Source organism: Suricata suricatta, chromosome 11 (assembly GCF_006229205.1).
Source record: "Suricata suricatta isolate VVHF042 chromosome 11, meerkat_22Aug2017_6uvM2_HiC, whole genome shotgun sequence".
Lineage (NCBI taxonomy): Eukaryota > Metazoa > Chordata > Mammalia > Carnivora > Herpestidae > Suricata > Suricata suricatta.
In genome coordinates, this window is record NC_043710.1 from 87,105,349 (window position 1) to 87,125,859 (window position 20,511).

General features: G+C 43.9%; 1 long non-coding RNA gene across 1 annotated transcript; it reads right to left on the reverse strand.

The window, feature by feature from the left end:
- Nucleotides 1–18: 18 nt before the first annotated feature.
- On the reverse strand, nucleotides 19–15,312 carry LOC115272176. Its single transcript, XR_003900286.1, has 3 exons — nucleotides 15,223–15,312; nucleotides 7,978–8,123; nucleotides 19–58 (listed from the first exon to the last, which is right to left on the reverse strand). It is a non-coding gene; the product is annotated as an uncharacterized LOC115272176 (long non-coding RNA).
- Between the last annotated feature and the right edge of the window lie 5,199 nt (nucleotides 15,313–20,511).

Below are 20,511 nucleotides of genomic sequence, written 5' to 3' on the forward strand. Positions count from 1 at the left end.
GGAGCCTGCTTTGGATTCTGTGTCTCCCTCTCTTTGATCCTGCTTGTGCTGTCTCTTTCTGTCTCACAAAGATAAATTTAAAAAATAAATTAAAAAAAATTGTAAAGTACTTTGGAAGAATCCTTCTTGCCCCAGTGCAATAGTCAGAACAAAATAGGCTGTTGTCTAGTAACAAATAATCCCTATTGGCCCACATCTTGCTCTTGCCCATGCAGCATGTCTTCTGGAGATCAGCTGTGGCTCTACTTCACATCATCTTCATGAAACAGATTGAATTTTAACCCCTTCATGAAGCTTTTCCAGGATTCTCCAGGCAGACAAGTATTACAACATAAGTGTGTTTCTCCACTTACATTACTTTTATTTTGGCTACTTGCTTGCACATTTAATTCCGGCACTAGGTGTGAACACCCAGATTGCAGGCATATCATCTTTATAGAGTATAACTATCTCATATCAGACTCAGTGTCAGGCAGCTTTGAATTCGATCTCTAGAGATCTTCCATTTAGTTTTAGTCTCCAGGGTCCCACCTATAAAATGAAGGTACTACTACTACTACTGACCTTATAATAGTGTGAAGATTAAAAACAAAATGTGTAAAATTCTTAAAACTATCCAAGGCATAAAGAAGGCATTCAGTAAACATTACCTCTGTACTTAATATCAGTGCATACCTATTACAAGTCAGGCTCTGGTCTAGGGTTCTAGAATTAGTGGTGAATAAAGCAAAATCCTTGGTGGGCTGGGCTGCTGTTGTTACTTTCAGAGCTGCTATTTATATGTCCAGTAGCTAGCCCGGTGATTGACACTTACAAGGCCCATGATAAATATTGTTGAACAAATAATTCTCACCATCTTACTCCAAAATGGCAAACTTGTTCCTTATTTCTTACCCTTATAGATGCTTCTTTAATACTTTTTTCTCTCTTGATTCTTTATCCCTTTTTCTCATGAGTCATTCCTCTAAAAAATTAGCTTTTTGGGTGAGTGTTTGAGCCTAATCATGTTAGCATCACATACATAATAATCCATGTTAGCAAATGCCCTACTTATGGGGAAATGTAAAGCCATGATGTGGGGAAATTATTCATCTCATGTTTTTGTTGAAGAAGCAAAACACACAGTAAATGAAGTCTAGTCTTCTTGAAATTCTGCATTTAAAAAAATTGTGATAGAAACTAGGGAGCACACTCTGTACAATGCAGCATTAATTATTTAACCATTCTGAATAGGTTTCAATTGCATTACATAGAAAAATGTAAGAGCCCTCCAGTGGCCAAATAATCCCTCTCAAATCCCAAGGGTTATTTGCTGCAGACGGCATCTCCAACTGAATGAAATGCCTGCTTCATCTTCTGCAAGGAAAGGAGGGCAAGACCTATTAAAGCCCTATTTTCCCATTTTAAAAAGGACTCTTGTCTGATTCCAAACACTCAGACAAGTTTGAAACAAATTGTTTTATCTCTTAAAGCAGAGATAATACCCTCTTTCTGATAGCTAACCACTGCAATCCAATAACACTTTTTTTTTAATTGAGCACCTACTGTAGGTCAACACTGGATTTTTGTGGAAGGAAGTAGCCTATGGAATGAGAGAGAACAGTGAAGTTGAATATACAGATTTTATCCTTGGGGAGTCTACTGTTGGCTGAGGAGGCAATGACTGACTACTTTGGACAACAAAATGATCACGTACAGTGCACAACTCAGTCTTTCTTGCCAGAAACTGTGTTGGGCACTCTCTTCGGGGCAGGGAAAGATGGTACCTCATAAGAATAAATTAAATTTATTTGCAGTTTACTCATGGTAAACACTCGGCTAAGTATTGGAGGGGCCAGAATCAATATAGACATGGTCCCTTGCTTTCTTGGCTCTTAGAGTCTGCTGGGGGAGAAATGACAATGAACAAGCAATTGTAAAGAGGTGTGTCAAGTGCTTGGGTAGAGAAAGTTCAGCAGCAGTGAGGGCACAGGGAGGAAGGAAGCATTGAGCCAAAATTGAGGAAGGAATGGTGGTCCAGGAAAGCTTCCTAGAGGGGGAAACCTTTAGTTATGTCAGTACCCGTAATGAATAGACATTTATTAGCCAAGTGATAAGGTGGGGGTTAGAATGTTCTTGGAAATGAGAAAAGAGCATGTGAAGAGCTGATGGTGGAGAGGGTAAGGGATGGTAGAGAGACTAAAAGATGTTCTGTGTGGTTGGGACAGAGGAAAGAGCATGAAAAGAGGGGAGGTGGGACCCATGTCACATGAAAGGCAGCTAAAGCTAAGTCCTACTGCCCATCAGATTCCTAACAATGCTCCAAAAAGCACATTCTTCCATAATCTGCTGTCCAGTCACCTTTGTGTCTAATCATAACTGGTTTCTTTTTCATTTACAACTTTTAAAAACATACATCTTTATTCTCAAACCTGGTTGATCTTTGAAATCCACCCCATCTTTACATCAGTACTTTGGTGCCAACCTGTTTCTGGTTCCTGTTCTTCCCTTTCACTTGCCAAGAAAATCCAATCCTTTCAAAGGACCATTTTTCTTTCTTTCTCTTTCTTTCTTTCTTTCTTTCTTTCTTTCTTTCTTTCTTTCTTTCTTTCTTTCTTTCTTTCTTTTTCTTTTAAACATTTATTTATTTTTGAGAGACAGAGTGTGAGCAGAGGAGAGCAGAGAGAGAGACACAGAATCTGAAACAGACTCCAGGCTCCAAGCTGTCAGCCCAGAGCCTGAAACAGGGCTTGGACTCATGAACCGCAGGATTATGACCTGAGACGAAGTCAGCTGCTTATACAACTGAGCCACCCAGGTGCCCCTCACGGGACTATTTTTTAACACTGTTTCCCAAACCATTTCCTCCTACTCTTTTTGGCCAGTCCACACCTTGATTTAACTCCTCTGCTGGGCCCAGTTGGAGTTCCTGGAAGGAGTCAGCAGGGAGGCCTGGAACAGGCAGGGTGATTCGGGGACACTTGGAAGGCCAGCCATATTGACATCCAGGAGTCTGAGGGGGGGGGGCATCCTGCTATTCTCACTCTCACCTGCAAGAATTGGCCGATCAAGGTGGGAGGGAGTGGTCCAACATCAATGTCAGGACAGAGTAGTTTGGATATGTAATTAATTCGTGGGTAGAATGCACAGCAACTCTGTCCTGAGCCTTGGACTTTATTGTGAAATGATGTTCCTACTCAATATCATTGTACATAAGTTCTCCCCACCCAGAATGAATTCATCCATGGAGGCAACAAGAGAGGGCACCGCCCTCTTCTGAATCTGACACAGTTACAAGAGAAACCATCCCCAACTCCCCAGGGAGACCTCACCCCAGTTGCCATTGAACCTCCCCATGCTTCCTTGCCATCCTGAAAATGACTCAACCTGCAATATGGGAAAGGAATGATTCTCAAAGGGAAATAAACACACTTTCTTTTTTTATCACAGAAAACACTTTGCAGGGGTGACAAGAAAGGTTAGACCTTTGAGCTACATGAGCCTTGGAGGGTCAGGATGACAGAGTCACTCGTTCATATTTGTGCAGAAAGTGATCGGGGCCCAACAGCTTTTGGCTCAGCAGAGAGCAAACTGAGCAATTTCCATCAGCCAGGACTGCATGTTACCTGCCGCCGATGACATACTCTAGCTGTTACCCATCCCAGTGAGGTGGATTCCAGAGGGAAGATGCATGGGAACTTCGAAACTGAGGAGAGTTTTTAAACCATAAACAACAACCCCAGTTAAATGCAAAGCCAGTTATTGTTTAATGTCTGGCATTTGCAACTCTGATCTCATTCAGGACACATTTTCAACCTTGGGGTTGTTTTGGTCTTTGTAACAAGATGGAGAAGGGCAAAGGGTATATAGATTCCATCCAAGTTCTAGGCTTCTGCTGCCTCATCTGGGAATCCTGGGGGGAAGTGCAAGATGAATTGTGTCACCCACCTATGGTGCCCATCTTCGTCCCTCTTACTTTCTTTTTCTTCCTCTTCTTCTTTTTAATTAGGACGAGAACACTTAACTGGAGATCTCTCTCTTGGCTAATTTTTAAGCACATAAGTCAGTTTTTGTGTTCAATAGGCACAATGTTGTACAGCAATCTCTGAAACATATTCATTGTTCTTAACTGAAACTTTATACCGACTGAATAGGAACCTCTCATTTCCCCCAACTCTCAGCCCCTGACGATCACCATTTTACTCCACTTCTTAAATATGAAGGAATTTTTGAAACTTGGCAGCAATTGAAAACAACAACCCAATTTAAAAATGGGAGAAGAGATTGAGTAGACATTTCTCCTAAGAGGACATTAAGCTGGCCAAAGAGTGTATGAAAAGATGCTCACCATCACTATTTATCAGGAGATGTAGCTCTCCTCCCTTAGTTTCTGAGTCATCTTTAGGCAAAAGGAGGAGGAAGAGAAATGTACTAGGGTAACTGCAGGTTCAATGATACCTTAAAAGTGCATGCACACACATGAATGCATATGAATGAGGGTCAGAACAGGGAGAGAGTGGGACACTGGGGTGGGACTGGTCAATGAGTTCCCAGAGACAGTGTTCTGTGTGGCCTGGGATAAACGCTTTTCAGCCTGCAAGTCAGAGGTTTGAGTCCTGCCTCTGACACCTACGGGCCACCTCAGCCAAATCAGAGCTGTCTCTTAGCCACAGCTTCTTCACCTGTAAGAGGGGGAATAACAACAGTGCTTTGCCCCATGATGATCATGTGGTCTCACAAATACAGTATAGAAGTCACAGAATTCAGAGGGCAATATGGCACATTATAAACAGCAATAATACAAAAGTTAAACCCAGCTTGATGGATACTATAATAGGAAACCAGGGATTGGGACAAACTGGAAAGTGCATGCCCCAACATAAAGCATTTTATATTCAATTTAAAACAGGCTGATTAATGTACATCTGGTAGCCAACTATGGCTCATTGCCCCCCAACTTTTATTTTACATGAAAATGCCTGGCCCTGAAAATGAGGCTGTGGTTATTCCATCACTATTCTTTTGTCAAGGAAAAGTCCCAGCTAAGACATCCCAGACTCATCCGAAGATGCCTTGCCTAAATCAGAGCCTGCTCAGGAACCTCACTGCTTGTATGTCCAGTAGAGTAAAGGCCTTCCCTCATGGAGACCAACAAAGAACTGCTGACTCATGGCTGGAAACAATGTCTATTTCCAGATGCTTTTATTGTTTCCTTCTGATGTGGTGCCTCTTCTGTCTCCCTCCTCCCTCTCACTTTCCCTGCCAGAATAAATCCAGGGACAGCCAGGAGGGTTGGCAAGGCTGCTTGGCTGCCATCTCAGTAGTCATGAGCCAAGTATCTGCTAGGTCCCCTTTGGTCTCCATCTACCTACACTTCTGACCACTCTGTATGATTAGGTTTTTGGGAGAGAAACACACCCCTCCTAAGTCCTAGTGCTTGAGAAGCAGGACTGTGGTCTTGTAACAGCACCCTGATGATCTGTGGGACAGATCAGAAGCAAATTAAGTGGAATTTCTCCCTTGTCTCTGGGAAAGCCTTTATCCTAGAGGTTACAAACTGAAAATAGCTGTTGACTCATGCTGATCTTCCTGAGAGGTCAAGCCCCCCCCCCGCCCCTCTGAATTATCCTCCAGTGTTAGGAGGAAAGGAAAGGAAAGGAAAGGAAAGGAAAATAAAGGAAAGGGGGATGTTTTAGGTCTTAGACTTTGACATCAATCACAGCATTGTGTTTCATGGTTTGGGTGAGACACAGTAACCTTGTACATAGTCTCCACTTGTTATTTCTCCTGGAAGCCCTGAGGGCCAGAGATGGGCCTGGCTGAGATGGATGCTTTTTCATATCAACTTGCTGGTCCCACATCCCTACACACAGACCTCACGCAGGGTATCTCCCAGGTGATATTAGGAAAAAGAATAGGCTGAGTCCTCTTGCCCTGGGAATTTCCTCCAGACTACCAACATCAACTCATTCTACCCACTCACTCCCCTGGGTCAGGGTCAGACTTCATTTCTTTCCCCTTGCCAATTTTCAGGCTGCTTCAGAGCTGGTCTCCCTGTGAATTCCCATTATGTACACAATGGACTTTATCAAATTCCCCTCTTACGCAAAGTTATGCAAAGTGCACTCCTATCACCCCTTCCCAAGAAATTCTCATTCAGTAGTTCAGAGTGCAGTTTTTCGAAATGTCCTCCAGTAGCTCCAACAGGAACTCCTTACTGAGAATAACTGCTCTGGTGAATGGAGAAGAAGCCAGGTGAGCCCCAATGGCCTCTCATACTTCCTGAGCTTCAGGGAGAAGGGGAACCACATGTTCTAAACATGCTGTAGTCATTAGAAGCTTGTGCAGTATACTTCAAGAGACTGCTTTTTGGATAGTGATTGTCCAACAGATGTATAACCCAAATAACCAAATATGCCCACCAATTCCCCATTTCCTATGGAAATCATGAGTTGGGGGAAAGGGAGACAAGAGCACTTTATCAGGACATCTGAGTCCCCAGCCGGTCATGTCACTACTACTCTGATGATCTTGATCCAGGCAGGCAGGTGAACCCTTTCCTAATCTTACTTTCATTACCAGTAGCAAGATGGAGTTGGGTGGGTGCCTGGGCGGCTTAGGCGGTTAAGCATCGGACTTCAGCTCAAGTCATGATCCCTCAGTTCATGACTTCAAGCCCTGCATCAGGCTCTGTGCTGACAGCTCAAAGCCTGGAGCCTGCTTTGGATTCTATGTCTCCTTCTCTCTCTGCCCTTCCTCCACTCATGCTCTGTCTCTCTCAAAAATAAATAAACATTTTTCAAAAATTTTAAAAGATGGAGTTGGGATGAATAATCAATAAGTTCCCTACTAATATCAAAATTGTGATTAAACAATTATGTAATGAACCTTTAATACGTTGAATAATTTTCCTTTCCTTTCGAAAATCAATCCTTGATGTCATGATCTAAGCGATAAAACTCAAGAATTATAAGAATTGAATTAAACCCTAAGAATTTTAACTGTCACCAAATTCCTATCTGGCCTCAGCTAATTCTCTTCTTTTTTGGTACTCCCATGTCAAGCAAATATGCAGAGAAATAGTAAGTGCTACCAGAACAGCCAAGTCCCCAGAATTAATCATGGGGCTGGTTGATTGTGGAACCCAAGTCCTGGCATTCTCACTGAGACCCAGTCCCAAACCTGGAGACTTGAGCTAGAAGATAAACAAAACCTGTTGCTGAATCTCCTGGCCAAGAGAGGTCCTTTTCCCTCTCAAATATTTTGCAAAACAAAAAATCGGGGAGGGGGAGAAGGGGAGAAATAGCTTTATTTGAAGTAAAATCATGAATCTAGAAAGAATGTTTTCAAAGATTTCTCTGATGCATCTGCAGCTCCTTAAAGTAATAGCAAACAGTTTAGATCCATTATTTAGTTTCCGTGGAAAATAAACAACAGGGTCGAGGAGAATTGTAATAGTGGATTTAGCTCTCAGTCCCCATTCATCTTCTGTGCCCATGCATTTTTAAGACAGGAAAGCATTTTCCCAATTATAGCTGGAGCAGGAAGGAGGGGAGGGAGGTGAGTTGGCTTGCTGGATACCTCTCTTGTGTTCTCAGGGCCTGAGGTCAGAATGGATGTGCTTTGGGGGAAGAGTAGCTGAGCATCGGCTTCAGGGTCAAGGGGATACTCAGTCCACTCCAGGCCAAGCCAACCCCTGACCAGGAAGGAGGCTCTTGAGGTTTATGAGCCCACTTTGGCTGTGCTGTTGCAGCAGAGATGTTTAGAACAGAGTGCCTACATCCCCAGGCTTTGTGTTTGATGCCCTGACACTCACTCTATTCATTCCCTCCCGGGGTCAGACTTCATTCCTTTCTATGACCATCCTTGTCAATCCTCTGGGTGCTTCAGAGAGGTCTAGATCTGCCTATTCAGAAATTCTGCTCCGTGGCCCTGCAGCCCAGCCCAAGGACCTCACTCTGCCCTGTCATATCTTCTGCAGGAAATCGGTTCACTTACCTCCTGGAAAGCAGAGTGAGGAGATGACAGAATCTTTGCTTTTTTGTTCACTGGGACAGATGCTGGAGCTCTGAAATGTGGGCTCTTGCTGTCTGACCACACTTCCTCACTTAAGAAATGACTTCACAAACCCAAAATAGCAGGAGCTAAGAAACAAAAGCACAGTGAGGTTCTGAGTTTCAGGCACTAAGAGCAAATGGAGAAGTGAAAACAAAGTTAAGAGGGTTATTTCCCATCAGATGTTCAAGGTGGGGACAGAGACTTCTCATGAGGCTGCGACAGGGAGCGGTGGCCCTCAGGATGGCTCTCTTCTAACAAGGCAGCAGAGAAACTCAATTGAATTTTCTAACATCCTGCTGTAGTTTTGTAAGAGCCTTTTGAGTGTGTTGGTTTTCACATGGGATGGATTTGCCTTTTCTGTTTGAGATTTTTCTATGATCAGGGCACAGGGCATCCAGAATTCCAAAATTCCACAATGCATCCCATCCTCTGGGTCCAAAGGGATGCACTATCCCCTGTCCACAGACGTTAACCCCAGGAGAGGGAACCAAAGCAGTGCAGCTCCAATCTCCCCCATCTCACCTTTCAGACTAAATTCGTGTCTAGCAATTACCGCCTGTGATTCTGAGCAGTAATACATAGTTATCAGCAAGCACTCATCAGAGAGGTTAGCAGAGCAGGACTTCCCATCGCAGTCTCAGAGAAGAGGCTTCATTATGTTTTTGCTGAGTTTCTTCGCCCTGTGGCTGTTTATAGAGTTATCTCCTCTCAGCATGACTGTTCTGCTCTCCCTGGTCCTGATTATGGACCATTTTGCCTTCCTCCCCCTGGAAGTAGGGAAGAATTCACAAGAGCAGACTCTCTGCTGGAAGAGGAACCACTAAGGCCTGTGGCACATGTTTTTGGAGTGAGTCCTTCACTCTTTGTTTCTCCTCCCTGACGCACCAGTCTGGGTAGCCTGAGTCCTTACTTTTTAAGGTCTGAGCTGCATGGCCCTCAGACATATCCTTAATCACACTGGGGCTCAGCCTCCTCTTCTGTAAAATGGGAATCAGGAATACCAACCTCCTAGAGCTTTTGTGAGACTTAAAATAACAGGGTTAAAACAACTAACATATAGGAACTAAAGAGGTTTTATAGTAAAATTTGACTTGCACCTGCAGTGGCATGAATTTAATACATGTGACTTTTGAGATTTGAGGAGAGCACTCTTTTCTCTCCTCAGCTTCTGTCTCTGTCTCCCTTTCACCAAACCAACCATTATGGGGAGGAGATGGTCTTCAGAACCCCACAGAACCCACCCCCCCAGGCCCAGTTTACCAGCCTGAGGGAGTCCCACATTAACAGAAACAGATGACTCTTGTGTTTAACCTTTTTAGCCGCCCAGTGAAGAAGATATTATTATACCTCTTTTACTATGATTCTTAAAAGCTTGGTCTGGCTCAGCAACTTGTCCTGGGGTGCATGTCATCACAGGGGCGCATCGGATGAGATGGCACGTGTGTAATGTCTGGCATGGTGCTGGCATGTGACATCTCATCCCCTGCTCTGCACCCCTCATGCCTCTTGCTGTAGCCATAGGGAGCTTCTCACCTGTATCCAAGTGCTGCCCTTTAAGAGCTAAGCATGCTTTGTGGGGGCAATCCTCTCCCTCCTCTGGCAACCTTTGCCACTCGCCATTTTCTAAAACTTCCTCCGATAAGAAACTTGACTGATTTCCCGAGGATGCTGGTCATTATTTCCTCTGCTCCAGCAGCAACTGGCTACTCCATATCTCTGATTACAAATTCTCTTGTTATTTGACTTTCTTCTACTAGTTTCAAACTACTGTGTGCCAGAATTTATCCATTTCTGAATGCCCAGCATCTAGCCAAAGGGCCACACATAGTACACATTTCCCTAAATAGTTAAGTGAATCGAGGCCGTTGAACAAAACTGTGGACTCCCATGATTTATTGGTCCTGGGATGACTCCCTCAAACATGGACAAAGAAGGCTAAACTGTTAGAAAGATAGCCATTGAGAACCTGGAAAGGAGCACGAGAAAAATTAAGGTCCTGCCTAGAGAGTTACCAACCCAGTGCAGTGTCCCTCCATGAGCAGGAGGCATTTCCATTCTTTCCAGCCCCCTGGAAACTCTGGCCACCCTCTGAAGAAGGAAAAGAGAAGGAGTGCCACCCCAGCCAATAACACACAGAGAAGTCTGTGGCATCCCCATTGGCCAAGTCAGCCTGAAGACAGCAGCACAGAGCTTGAGCCTGGAAAGGTGAACTCTTCCAGGTCTGACACTGTGATCAAATATTATTGCAGGCACCTCCAGGAGGCCCTTTGGATGGTAGTCCTGGCCCAGTTTGCATGCAGCTGTGAAGAGCTGTGTGAGTTCCATGAGAAGGCATTGGCATAAATGCACTCAATTTCCATTTTTCTTTGTCTCCTCTCCATACATATTCCAGGACAGGGCCAGGCAATCACCTGATTAGATGCTCACAATTGCCCAGCAGCATTGCCAAAAGCCAGACCAAGAAAAGGGTGGGGGGGGAGGGATTCTTAAAAGGCCAGGAGAAGGAAGATTGAATAGAATCAGCCCAGTAAACAACACATCGGGGATGTAAGGACATGACAAAACCTGGGCTGAGCCTAAACAGAGAGAGTGATCTAAACTGGTAGCCTCTGGGGGCGGGGAGAAGGGTGAGCCTGGGAGGCTCAATCAGTTAAGCATCCAACTTCAGACTTCTGACTTCAGCTCAGTTCATGATCTCACAGTTCATGGGTTCGAGCCCTGTGTCAGGCTCTATGCTAATAGCTCAGAGGCTGGAGCCTGCTTCAGATTCTGTGTCTCCCTCTTTCTCTGCCCCTCCCCCACTCACTCTCTCAAAAATAAATAAAAACATTAAACCATTAGCCTGGGAGATGGCATCCTTACCAATAGGCCAGAATCTCACTCATTCTCCCTGAATGAAGCTGAACTTAGCATGATCCTCATCTACAACATCAGGACATAGAGTTGCATCACCATAGTGTAAGAAGAAACTTACACTGGATAGTGTAGTGTAGATCATCAGATCTAAGGTCTGGAGACCTTAATTTCAAGGACAGGCAACAAAGGCTCAGAGAAGCCAAGTGATTTGCATAGGATCACACAGCCAGTTTGTGATAGAGCTGGGACAAGAACCCACATCTCCTTTCATCTCTCAAGTATCATGTTTTCTGTGAACAACACTGCAGATTCTTAGAAGACAACTCTTTGTCCCAAATAAACGTATCATGTCACTCTGTTGAACCTGGTGACTGGAAGGAGTTAAGCACCAGGTCTAAAGCTTTGAGGGCTGCCGAGATCATTTGTCTAAGGTTTGTGCCTATGAATTTGTGTTTGTGGCTCAATGCTGCATTGAACATGAAAGTCAGGTAGTCTAAGGGAAGTATAACAATCAGATATTTCTTCCCCTGTTCATGCTCTCTAACCCCAAACTTGATGAGGTCCCTAAGGAATTTTTTTCACCGTGCTTTCATTCCTGAAGCCTCCACGATTTGATTTCCCATCATCTTCTGCCCCGACTGTCCTGGTTTTCATGCACCCGCATGCCCACCCACACTCACAAAACAGAAATAATTTTATCAAGTGGCCATGCTGCAGATTGCCTCTAAACAGCTGGGCTGAGGAAAAGCTCTGGGGATGAGTTCGGATCAGGAGTTATCTTCCCTGACACTCTGTTTCTGGATTTGCATACACGTGGGTTGGATGTTTTAATTAGCACCGTCAGCTGGTCTGGTCAGAGCTCCCCACCAACTGCTTTGCTTCTTAGGTGAGTGGCTGAAAGCTGTTGTATTGAGAGGTTGAGTGCTCTGATTTCTAGAAAAAGAAAACAACACCTGGGTGTCTGCATCTTATTTGTTCATTCATGTTCAACCACGTTTTATCGAGGCCTTATTAAGTGTCAGGCACTCAGCTGCAATGATGGGATTCTAAGAGCATCAGACATGACTCCTGCTCACAGACACACATGAGGGACATTAAATGGACATGTTATAAACAGATAATGTATGGTAAAGGTGGAGGCTAGATGATACAGAGACGTACAGGGTGTGATGAAGAACCAGAGGTAGAGCATTTTACCCAGCCTTGGGTTTGTGGTAGGAGGGGGCCAAAGAGTGGTTTCCATTGCTGAGAATCTGGGAAGACTTCCAGGAGGAAGAGATACTCAAATATGTCCCAAATGATAAGGAGAAGCTAATAAGGCAACGATAGGGTTGGCAATGCTTTCTTAGGAGAGGAAGCAACATAAACAAAGAAATGGAGAACAAGAGTAGCATGGGAGTGGGGAGAAAAGCAGTAGGTGGCTTCATTTTCAAGATGGTGTTGGCAGGTGGAAGTAGTGTTGGGTGTTAGGGGGTGGAGAAAGGGAATGGGAGGAGATGTAGGCAGGAGACACATACTTGACATTTATCTAACAGCTCACAGCCTCTTGCTTCACATGCACTGAGGAGCCTCATGTAGTTTACATGGGAGATGCCAGTCCCTTCTGGATCTACCAGTGGTCTCCCCATTATCAGCCCAGTATTCGCCTTTCCTCTCCTTCCCACTCTGCAGCACTATCTGCTTTTCCTGCGCCCATCTTCTCTCAACCTCCAGGATCTCGTTCCTTCCTACCTTCCTCATAGCTCTCTGGCTTTCCCTTTCAGTCTCCTCAACAGCTGATCTGCTTAGGCATCAGCCCCAAGTGTCCCCTTCCCTGGGGAGGTACCCTTGGACCTCCATTCGCATTCCCATCATTGCAGGTGCACCAACAAACCCAAACAGCTCCTGCCTTTCTCTGGAGGTGTGGCCATCGACCCCTACCTGACCCAGCAGATAACTCTGCCTGAGCATGTAGCAAGCAACTCACTAGATATGTCCAGATGTGAACTCACCGTCTTTCCACCAGACCTTTTTTTTTCCAGATGCAATGTTGGTGTTTGGAAAAGTAAATCTCATTCTTACTCTGCCTTATCTCTGAATCCTTCTTTTGCAGACAAACCTCATCTATAAACTGTCTTTTCTAATTCAGAACCATCTCCTAGATCCACTCCTCTCACTCTACCTACCATCATGAGAAATTCTTGTCTGGAGGTCTACTACACCTACTGTCATCCCCAAGTTCTTCTTTTCATTTTCATAGGAAATCCCAACTCTTCTCCTACCCAAAAAAAGTTCTCCTTTGGACTGCTCCTCCTCACAAAAGCTCTCATTTGGTCTGTTCCCCTGGTTAACAGTCTCCATTGTCTTAGGATAAAATTCAAATTTTTAGCTAGGCACATATGACCCTTTATTGTTGCTCATTATACAATTCTCCATTCTTACCATTACACTTAACCCATAAACCCTCTTACCCTTTTGTTTTCACTTCTCCATTTGCTCTTAGAGCCAATCTGTCTTCTCTGCAAGAAATTCTTCCCCTTCCCTGGGTGGCGATGGAGCTCCTTCTATATGTGCTCACACAGCTTTTACCATTCCATGTGGCAGTGACCTTTCTCCCTAATCAAACTAAGCATCTGGTGGGATATCTGCCTTACAATTATATGCCCAAAGCCTGGCACAATAAGTGGTAAATGGAAGGAATGCACATGCATGTGCATGCACGTGTGCACATGCCACACACACCAGTTAATCTTAATTGAATCCTTCCTCTCACCAACTTGCAGCTATTTAAGACCTTATTCAGATGTCACCTCTTCTGTGAAGACTTCCTTAATTCCACCAGGCATCCACAGATATTTTTCAGGTCTCTATTATTCCACTTGTTACACTGCATTATTATCACCTTTTAAAACTCATCTACCTCCAGAGTTCCTAGAGGGTAAGAATAGCCACCCAACACTGTGACTGGCACACGGTCGAGTCTCAAACATTACCTGGTGACTGAATGAGCCATTAGGTTACACAGAGGAAAACTAGAGTTTGGAGAAGCACATTGGTACATCTGGGACTAGAGCTTTTGGCTTTGGGTTCACAGATTTTTCCTTGAAAGACAAAACTAGCATCTCTGATCCCACCACATGGCACCAGCTCTGCAGAGACTCAGCACAAAGCATCACTCTTTTTCTTGGGTGGCAAAACCTTCTGTGAGTTCACATCCCACTGATATAGGGAAGCCAGCCATGTACAGTGAGGGCCACAAGGTACTGAGAGCCTCACAGTTGTGTGGCAAGTTAAGTTTTCCAAGTTATTCTTAGGAAACAGTGAACCTCCTAACAGATACACTGAGCCACAGGCTGATCTCCCAATGTTGAGTTGTACCAGTATTTGACTCCAGCTCTGCCATTCGCCAGAATGTGACTTAGAGCACACTTGTATTTTCTTACAAGTATTTCTTACACTTGTATTTTCTCAAAGATAGGGATAAGTATAACTACCCTTCACAATTGTCCATAAAATGGATAACAGTATCAGTGATGTATACACTTTGCATATACTTTGTAATTGAATCTCTGTAAATATATCGACATAGCACGAGTCCAATAAATGCTCACCATGAGTGGCACCAAGCTATGCTTGGTCTGTACAACAATCTGTTCTCTTTTCAATAATTTTTCTGGGCCCTGAATCCTCCTTAGCCCTCTATGTTGACCTCCTAGACCTTGAGAGTGCATGGGAAGAAGAATTCTCATCCAAATAAAGAAAAGAATTACAACATCCTCTGATACGCTGTATGTCCACCATGGTTCTGTTTTGCATAGCTTCTGTAATCCCTATTATGATCATTTTTTACAAAATACTGTGATATACTCCAGAGGAAGGAAAGCATGCAGAGGAATCCAAGAGTAATGGTAGAAACCTACAGAAGACGTGTTCCCTGAGGGTTCAAGGTGTTTTCCCAAATGGGCCCATGGTGCAATCTACGTTTTCTTTTTTAGTGTTTGTTTTTGAGAGAGAGAGAGACAGACAGACAGACAGACAGACCACTAGCAGGGGAGGGGCAAAGACAGAGGGAGACACAGAATCCAAAGCAGGCTCCAGGTTCTGAGCCGTCAGCACGGAGCCCAGTGCAGGGCTCAAACCCATGGACTGCGAGATCATGACCTGAGCCGAAGTCGGATGCTCAGCCGACTGAATCACCCAGGCGCCCCTCCAGTTCTCATGCTCCTCGTAAAGAAAGGGCCATTCTACATCTGGTATTCGAAATCCAGCCAGACAGTCTAAGCATCTAGGAACATGTTATGTCTACTTTTGGGAATTTCCAAAGGTTTAGTCACCCCAACATTTATATACCTCATGTGATAAAATAGAAATCTCCAACCCATGTGCAAAAGGTCTTGAAGGATGTGGATTATTGCAGTAGTTTCAAAGTTGAGTGTACATTAAGCTTCGTCTCTCACCTAAAAAAAAGATGCATGTTTTGTAAATACACCCACCTATTTTTTTATTTCAAGTATACTTTATATTGTTATAAATAAATGTATACCTATATGAGAACATCACTGAATTTATAATAGCTGTTTGTAATTATACATTTCCCTACAAAATAAGTATTCAAAGGATTAATAATAACTTAAATTTTTATTTGGGGGGAATTGACAAGGGGTGCATTTTGCAAAACGCTTGATGTAAAAAGCAATGCCAATACCAGCAGCATTTAGGAATCACTCTTATAAGTCAGAATCCAGGATCTGAGTGAACCTGGAAGGCAGCTTTCCTGAGCAACTCAGAAACATATGTATGTTGCAGAGTGACCTTGAGAAAGATCTTTCTGCTCCCGAAGATGGAGCTCTTCGGGTCTCTCTGCCAACCTAATCCACCACGCAGCCCTGGCACGAGATGCAGGGAGAGCTAATCTTCCCTCCTTCCATCTGGGGGGCCTGGGGGGGGGGAGCACAGCAGCAGCTGCCAGCTGAGGGCTAACAGGAGGATGAGCCAGGGAAAAGGCAACACAGCGCCACCCAGAGAGACATGAACACCTCTCCTCTGTTCCTCCAGGATCCCTCTTCATCTGCCCCCATGACAAAGTAGCAGCAGAAAGTAAGTCTGGCCAGGAGTAAACAGAGGTAAGGAGCAAGGTGACTAACCTCATCAAGCCATCACAAATTAAATACTGTCTGTGCAGGAGAGTTCACCTCCCAGCTTGCTTTGGGAGAGGGAAGCTGAGATTTCCTGTGCTCAACCAGATAAGAGGCTGCAAGCCAGGTAGCCAACCTAGGTGAGAACAAGATGTGTGAACCACACGGACAGCAGGTGTGTGTCAGGTTGGCAACTAATTACCAACAGTACACACTGGTCACTGAGGCAGGTCACTCCCTGTCACTTTGGGTGACACAGTCCTGGACCCTGTTAACCTGACTGAAGGCCCCTTTCTTCCCCACTGACCAGCAATTCCAGAGGAGCAAGCCACTGGATGAGCCATGAACTCCATCCACCATGCCTTTGTTTCCGCACCAGAGAAAGGGTGCTATTAATACCTGCTTACCTTCCACAGGCGGCCGGGAGCCTTAATTAAGTGTGGTTTGTGAGATGCTCTGAGGTTACCGGATGGAAGACGAGCTCTGAATGCAAACTATTATTGTTAATTAATTATTGTCAGTGGAATTATTTACTCTGTATTTTCACGTCTAGGAGCCCTTGTTTACAGCTGTAAGAGTGCTTGTGTTTTATATATTTTCCATTCTCTTCTCCCCTTCCCCCATCTACTCTTTCTTCCCCTTCCCCTTTCTCTTGGCCCTGGCTGGAAAGCAAGGTTTTTAGCTTCCCCCTTGCACCTCAGAAACAAGCAGGGTCTCATAAAGAAAGGAAGAGAAATGCTTAGGAACGTAAATGTAAACTGAAACATACGAAAGAAGGGATCTAAGACAAAATATGTGCAGCATTGGCTGGGAAATATGCAGTCCCCCTGGGAGAAAAAGGTATGCAATTAATCCTAGACAGAATATAGAGCTGAAATATGGAAGTCTTTCTGCTAAGCTGGTTTCTGCCGGTTCATGATTATGACCTCTGAGGGGCAATGATCTGCAAGATCAGGAGAAGGCATCAGACATTCTCAGTGCAGTGAGCCTATTGATAGGACCAGGAGGGCTCCTTTTTATGACACCCTCCATCCGTGCCCAACCCCTGCAAAAATAAAAAATAGAAAAACAAGAACAATAACAACAAGGCTGGCTTAACTTTAATTTCTATCTTCAATTAGCTAGGATAACAATCCTATAGAATTTCTGGAATAAAAGTGCGCCTCTGAGATTAAAGAGAGGGAGACCACAGGCATTAGGGGAACAAAGCAAACCGGATGGAACAATGCGTGTCTTCCCATCTTGGCCGCCACCTGGCGCTCGCCAAGCTGGCACCTGAATCAAGGGCATTGTGGATGCAAGACAAGAGAATCCCCAGTGAACTGTAGCTTTTATGAATAAATTGTACTTGCCAAAATTGGTCGGTTGTTTGTGGACATTGATTTATTTTCTCTGATTCTTTCTGATTGTTATATTTTGGATGGTGCTTACTGATGTGAAAAAGCCATCTAGTATTGCTGATAAATCTAGAGATAACGGCAGAGGTCAAAAAAGTGGGAAGGAAGTAAAAGAAGGTGCTTACCACACAATGGCAAAACTTTCCTGAGTAAAGAACAGCTCTCTGGGGCCATTTTCATGCCCTTTCGCCCTGTTTCATAATTGTATACTTGGTGGGGTCACTTGTTTTTTTGTCCCCTTCTAGAGTTAAGGGCACAATGGAAGGGCTTTGTTTTATCTGGGTGTTCATACATTGCATTGCATTTATTTTTTACTTCTTTTCCTTCCTTTCTCTTTTCCTCTGCACTTGTGTGTGCAGTGTATGCATGTGTGCGTGTGCATGGGTGAAAGAGAGAAAAAGAGGGGTGGGGGAAAGGGCAGAGAAAGAAGATGAGAGCAGGCTTCCAGCATAGTAACAGAACCATTGGAGAATAGATTTTTTCTTATACTCCTTTGAGTAGATACACCTAACGTTTTCAAGGTCATGCAATGGGTGCCTTCTGTGCCTTCAAAGTGAGCCTGAACCTCTCTAATTCCCTGGGTCTCAGTGCTCCCTATACTGGAGTTCTAGTGCCAAGTGTACATCTGGTGGGCTTTCTGAAAAAAAGAAGAATTGAACTCAGTTAAACTTCCAGGTGGGATGGAAAGGCATTGAACGAGGAAGGGGTAGGGGTAGCGGGGAATGAAAAGGTGGCAAGACGCTGCTGACTGACTCTGTTTCCACCTTTGTATCACAACTCTTGAAACATTACACCTAAAATAGGTCAACAGGGATTGGGGATAAAGTGGGATAAGCTTTAGTTAATTACCCCAATGTGCAGAATCCCTGCTTTTAAATCCTGAGTTGGATTTAATCACAGAAGCTGAGAAGATCTCCCAACATCCAAATGCATTTGAAAATTGACCAGAGGGACACTCCATCCAAAGAGATAGCTTGTTCAGTAATAGGGTAACAAACGTAACAATTGCACAGAGACAGGAACATACAATGGCTCATCTGTGTGCTGGCTCCAGGTGTTATTCAAAGGAGCAGCACAGCAGACAGAATTAAGGAGCAGCGCTGGCTCTGATCATTTTTCCACATCCTCCCTGTCAGGCTGGGTCTCCTTAGCAGAACAAACCTCAAATTCAATACAACAGAGACATATACAAAAAGACAAGGAACGTCTGCAATCAATTGATGGGGAGACATTAATAGAGATGCTGAGGATGGGGGAGGGAAGATATTTTAAACCTTGCTTTTAGATACACGCTGTAGTTTGAGTTTTCTTCACTTTTCAGTATTCTTGCATGAATGAGGGTACAATGTGGGTCCGTCTGAAAGAACACGAGCCCTCCTGAGGTAAATTGTCACTAAAATGACTAATTTTTGCCATCAGCCTAACTTCAAGTTGATTTATTTCAGGAACGATTTGGAAACTATCACAGAAAATGGTTTGGATTACCCTCTACGGATAGCTTAAAAAAAAAAATTCTCCACGACCTTAGTGAAGCCGGTGGATCCAGAAGATACCTTCCCACAAGTTCTTTCTCAATCACAAATCCATGCAAAAAAAGTAGCTACTTTTTATATAGGAAATGGATGATTAAGTTTTTGGTGCTATAAAAGCAACTTCATTTAAACATAACCACCCCCACCACCATAAAAAGAAGAGGGGGAAAAAAAGTAAAGAAAATAATAAGGGAAAAACCCAAGACACACTCCCGGGGGCGGGGGGGGGACCAGCTGCTATATTACAATTGCCACTTCAGATAGCTGTGAAATTAGGTGATTAACTAGTTGGTACCTAACCTTCTAATTTCTGTATAAGTCTAATTACATGAAATAGAAGTGGGGGTTTTGATTTTTTACTTTGCTTTTCTGTTTGGAGCATCATTGTAACTACTGTATTGTAAATGATGGAAAATAATTGCATATGTTAAAAAAATAAATTGTGTAAAAAAAAAAAAAAACAAATCCATCCTACGGCCTCCACTCACAAAGGCGCACCCATGGAAGGTCTGGTGCTGAGACTCTACCATCAGATCCCATGCAAATTGGTTAGCTTTATATTTTAAATATGTTTTTCTTTCCATTTTTCTGTCTTCTTGCTAAACATTTCAAATCACATATTTGCAGAGGGCAAGAATTACATCAGTTTCAGTTTTTGGTGTTCAAAATCTCTAATACCATCATTTTGCAGAGAGCTGCAATATGGCTGATGTTCTGTCAATGGTGATATGAACCAAATTGATCTGAGAAACATTTATGGATTAGCAAATATGCACGAGGCATTGCAATGTTTGCAAAAATTTAAGAGTCCTTACCCTCAGGAAGTTTGCAAGCTAATGGAAGGGAGGGGCATAAGCAAAAGACATATGAATACACATAACTGAGGTAGAATCAAATGGACAATACATGAGTGGTATAAATAACATGCTATAAGAATACAGAGTCAGAAGGAATTTGCTGGAAGTGCCTGAATGGCTCAGTAGGTTGTCTTCAACTTCAGTCCAGGTGATGATCTCATGGTTCGTGAGTTCAGGCCCCACATGGGGTTCTCTGCTGTCACCTCTGAACCCACTTCAGGTGTTCTGCCACCCTCACTCTCTGCACCTCCCCCACTCCCGCTCGCTCTCAAAAATTTTTAAAAATTAAAAAGAAAATAACAAAAAGGGATTTGCCTCAGATGACAAAGTGAGCTTCACAGAGAAGGTGACACATGAATTAGATTTTATAGAAAATTAGGGCTTTGGTAGAAGCAGGCAGGAAAGGACTTCTCAGCAGAGAAAGATGGATAATCCAAGCTCAGGTAAGAGTGACAATGAGGCCCAGCTATACTGGCAAACTAGCTTCTGCTTAGACAAGGGTGCCCAGACCGATGTGATGAGGTCAAATCCAAGTTTTCCTGCAGAATTAATTCACCTGCCTGCTTCTAGAATTAAGGAATTGTCTTCAACATCCAGGAATCAGAGACATCGGGTGACTTACAAAGTGATCTTGATGTCCCAACTCCCAGATATCAGAACGATGAGGGCCCAGAGTTACCCAGATGTCACTTCTGTGAAATCTGCAACCCCCACACCC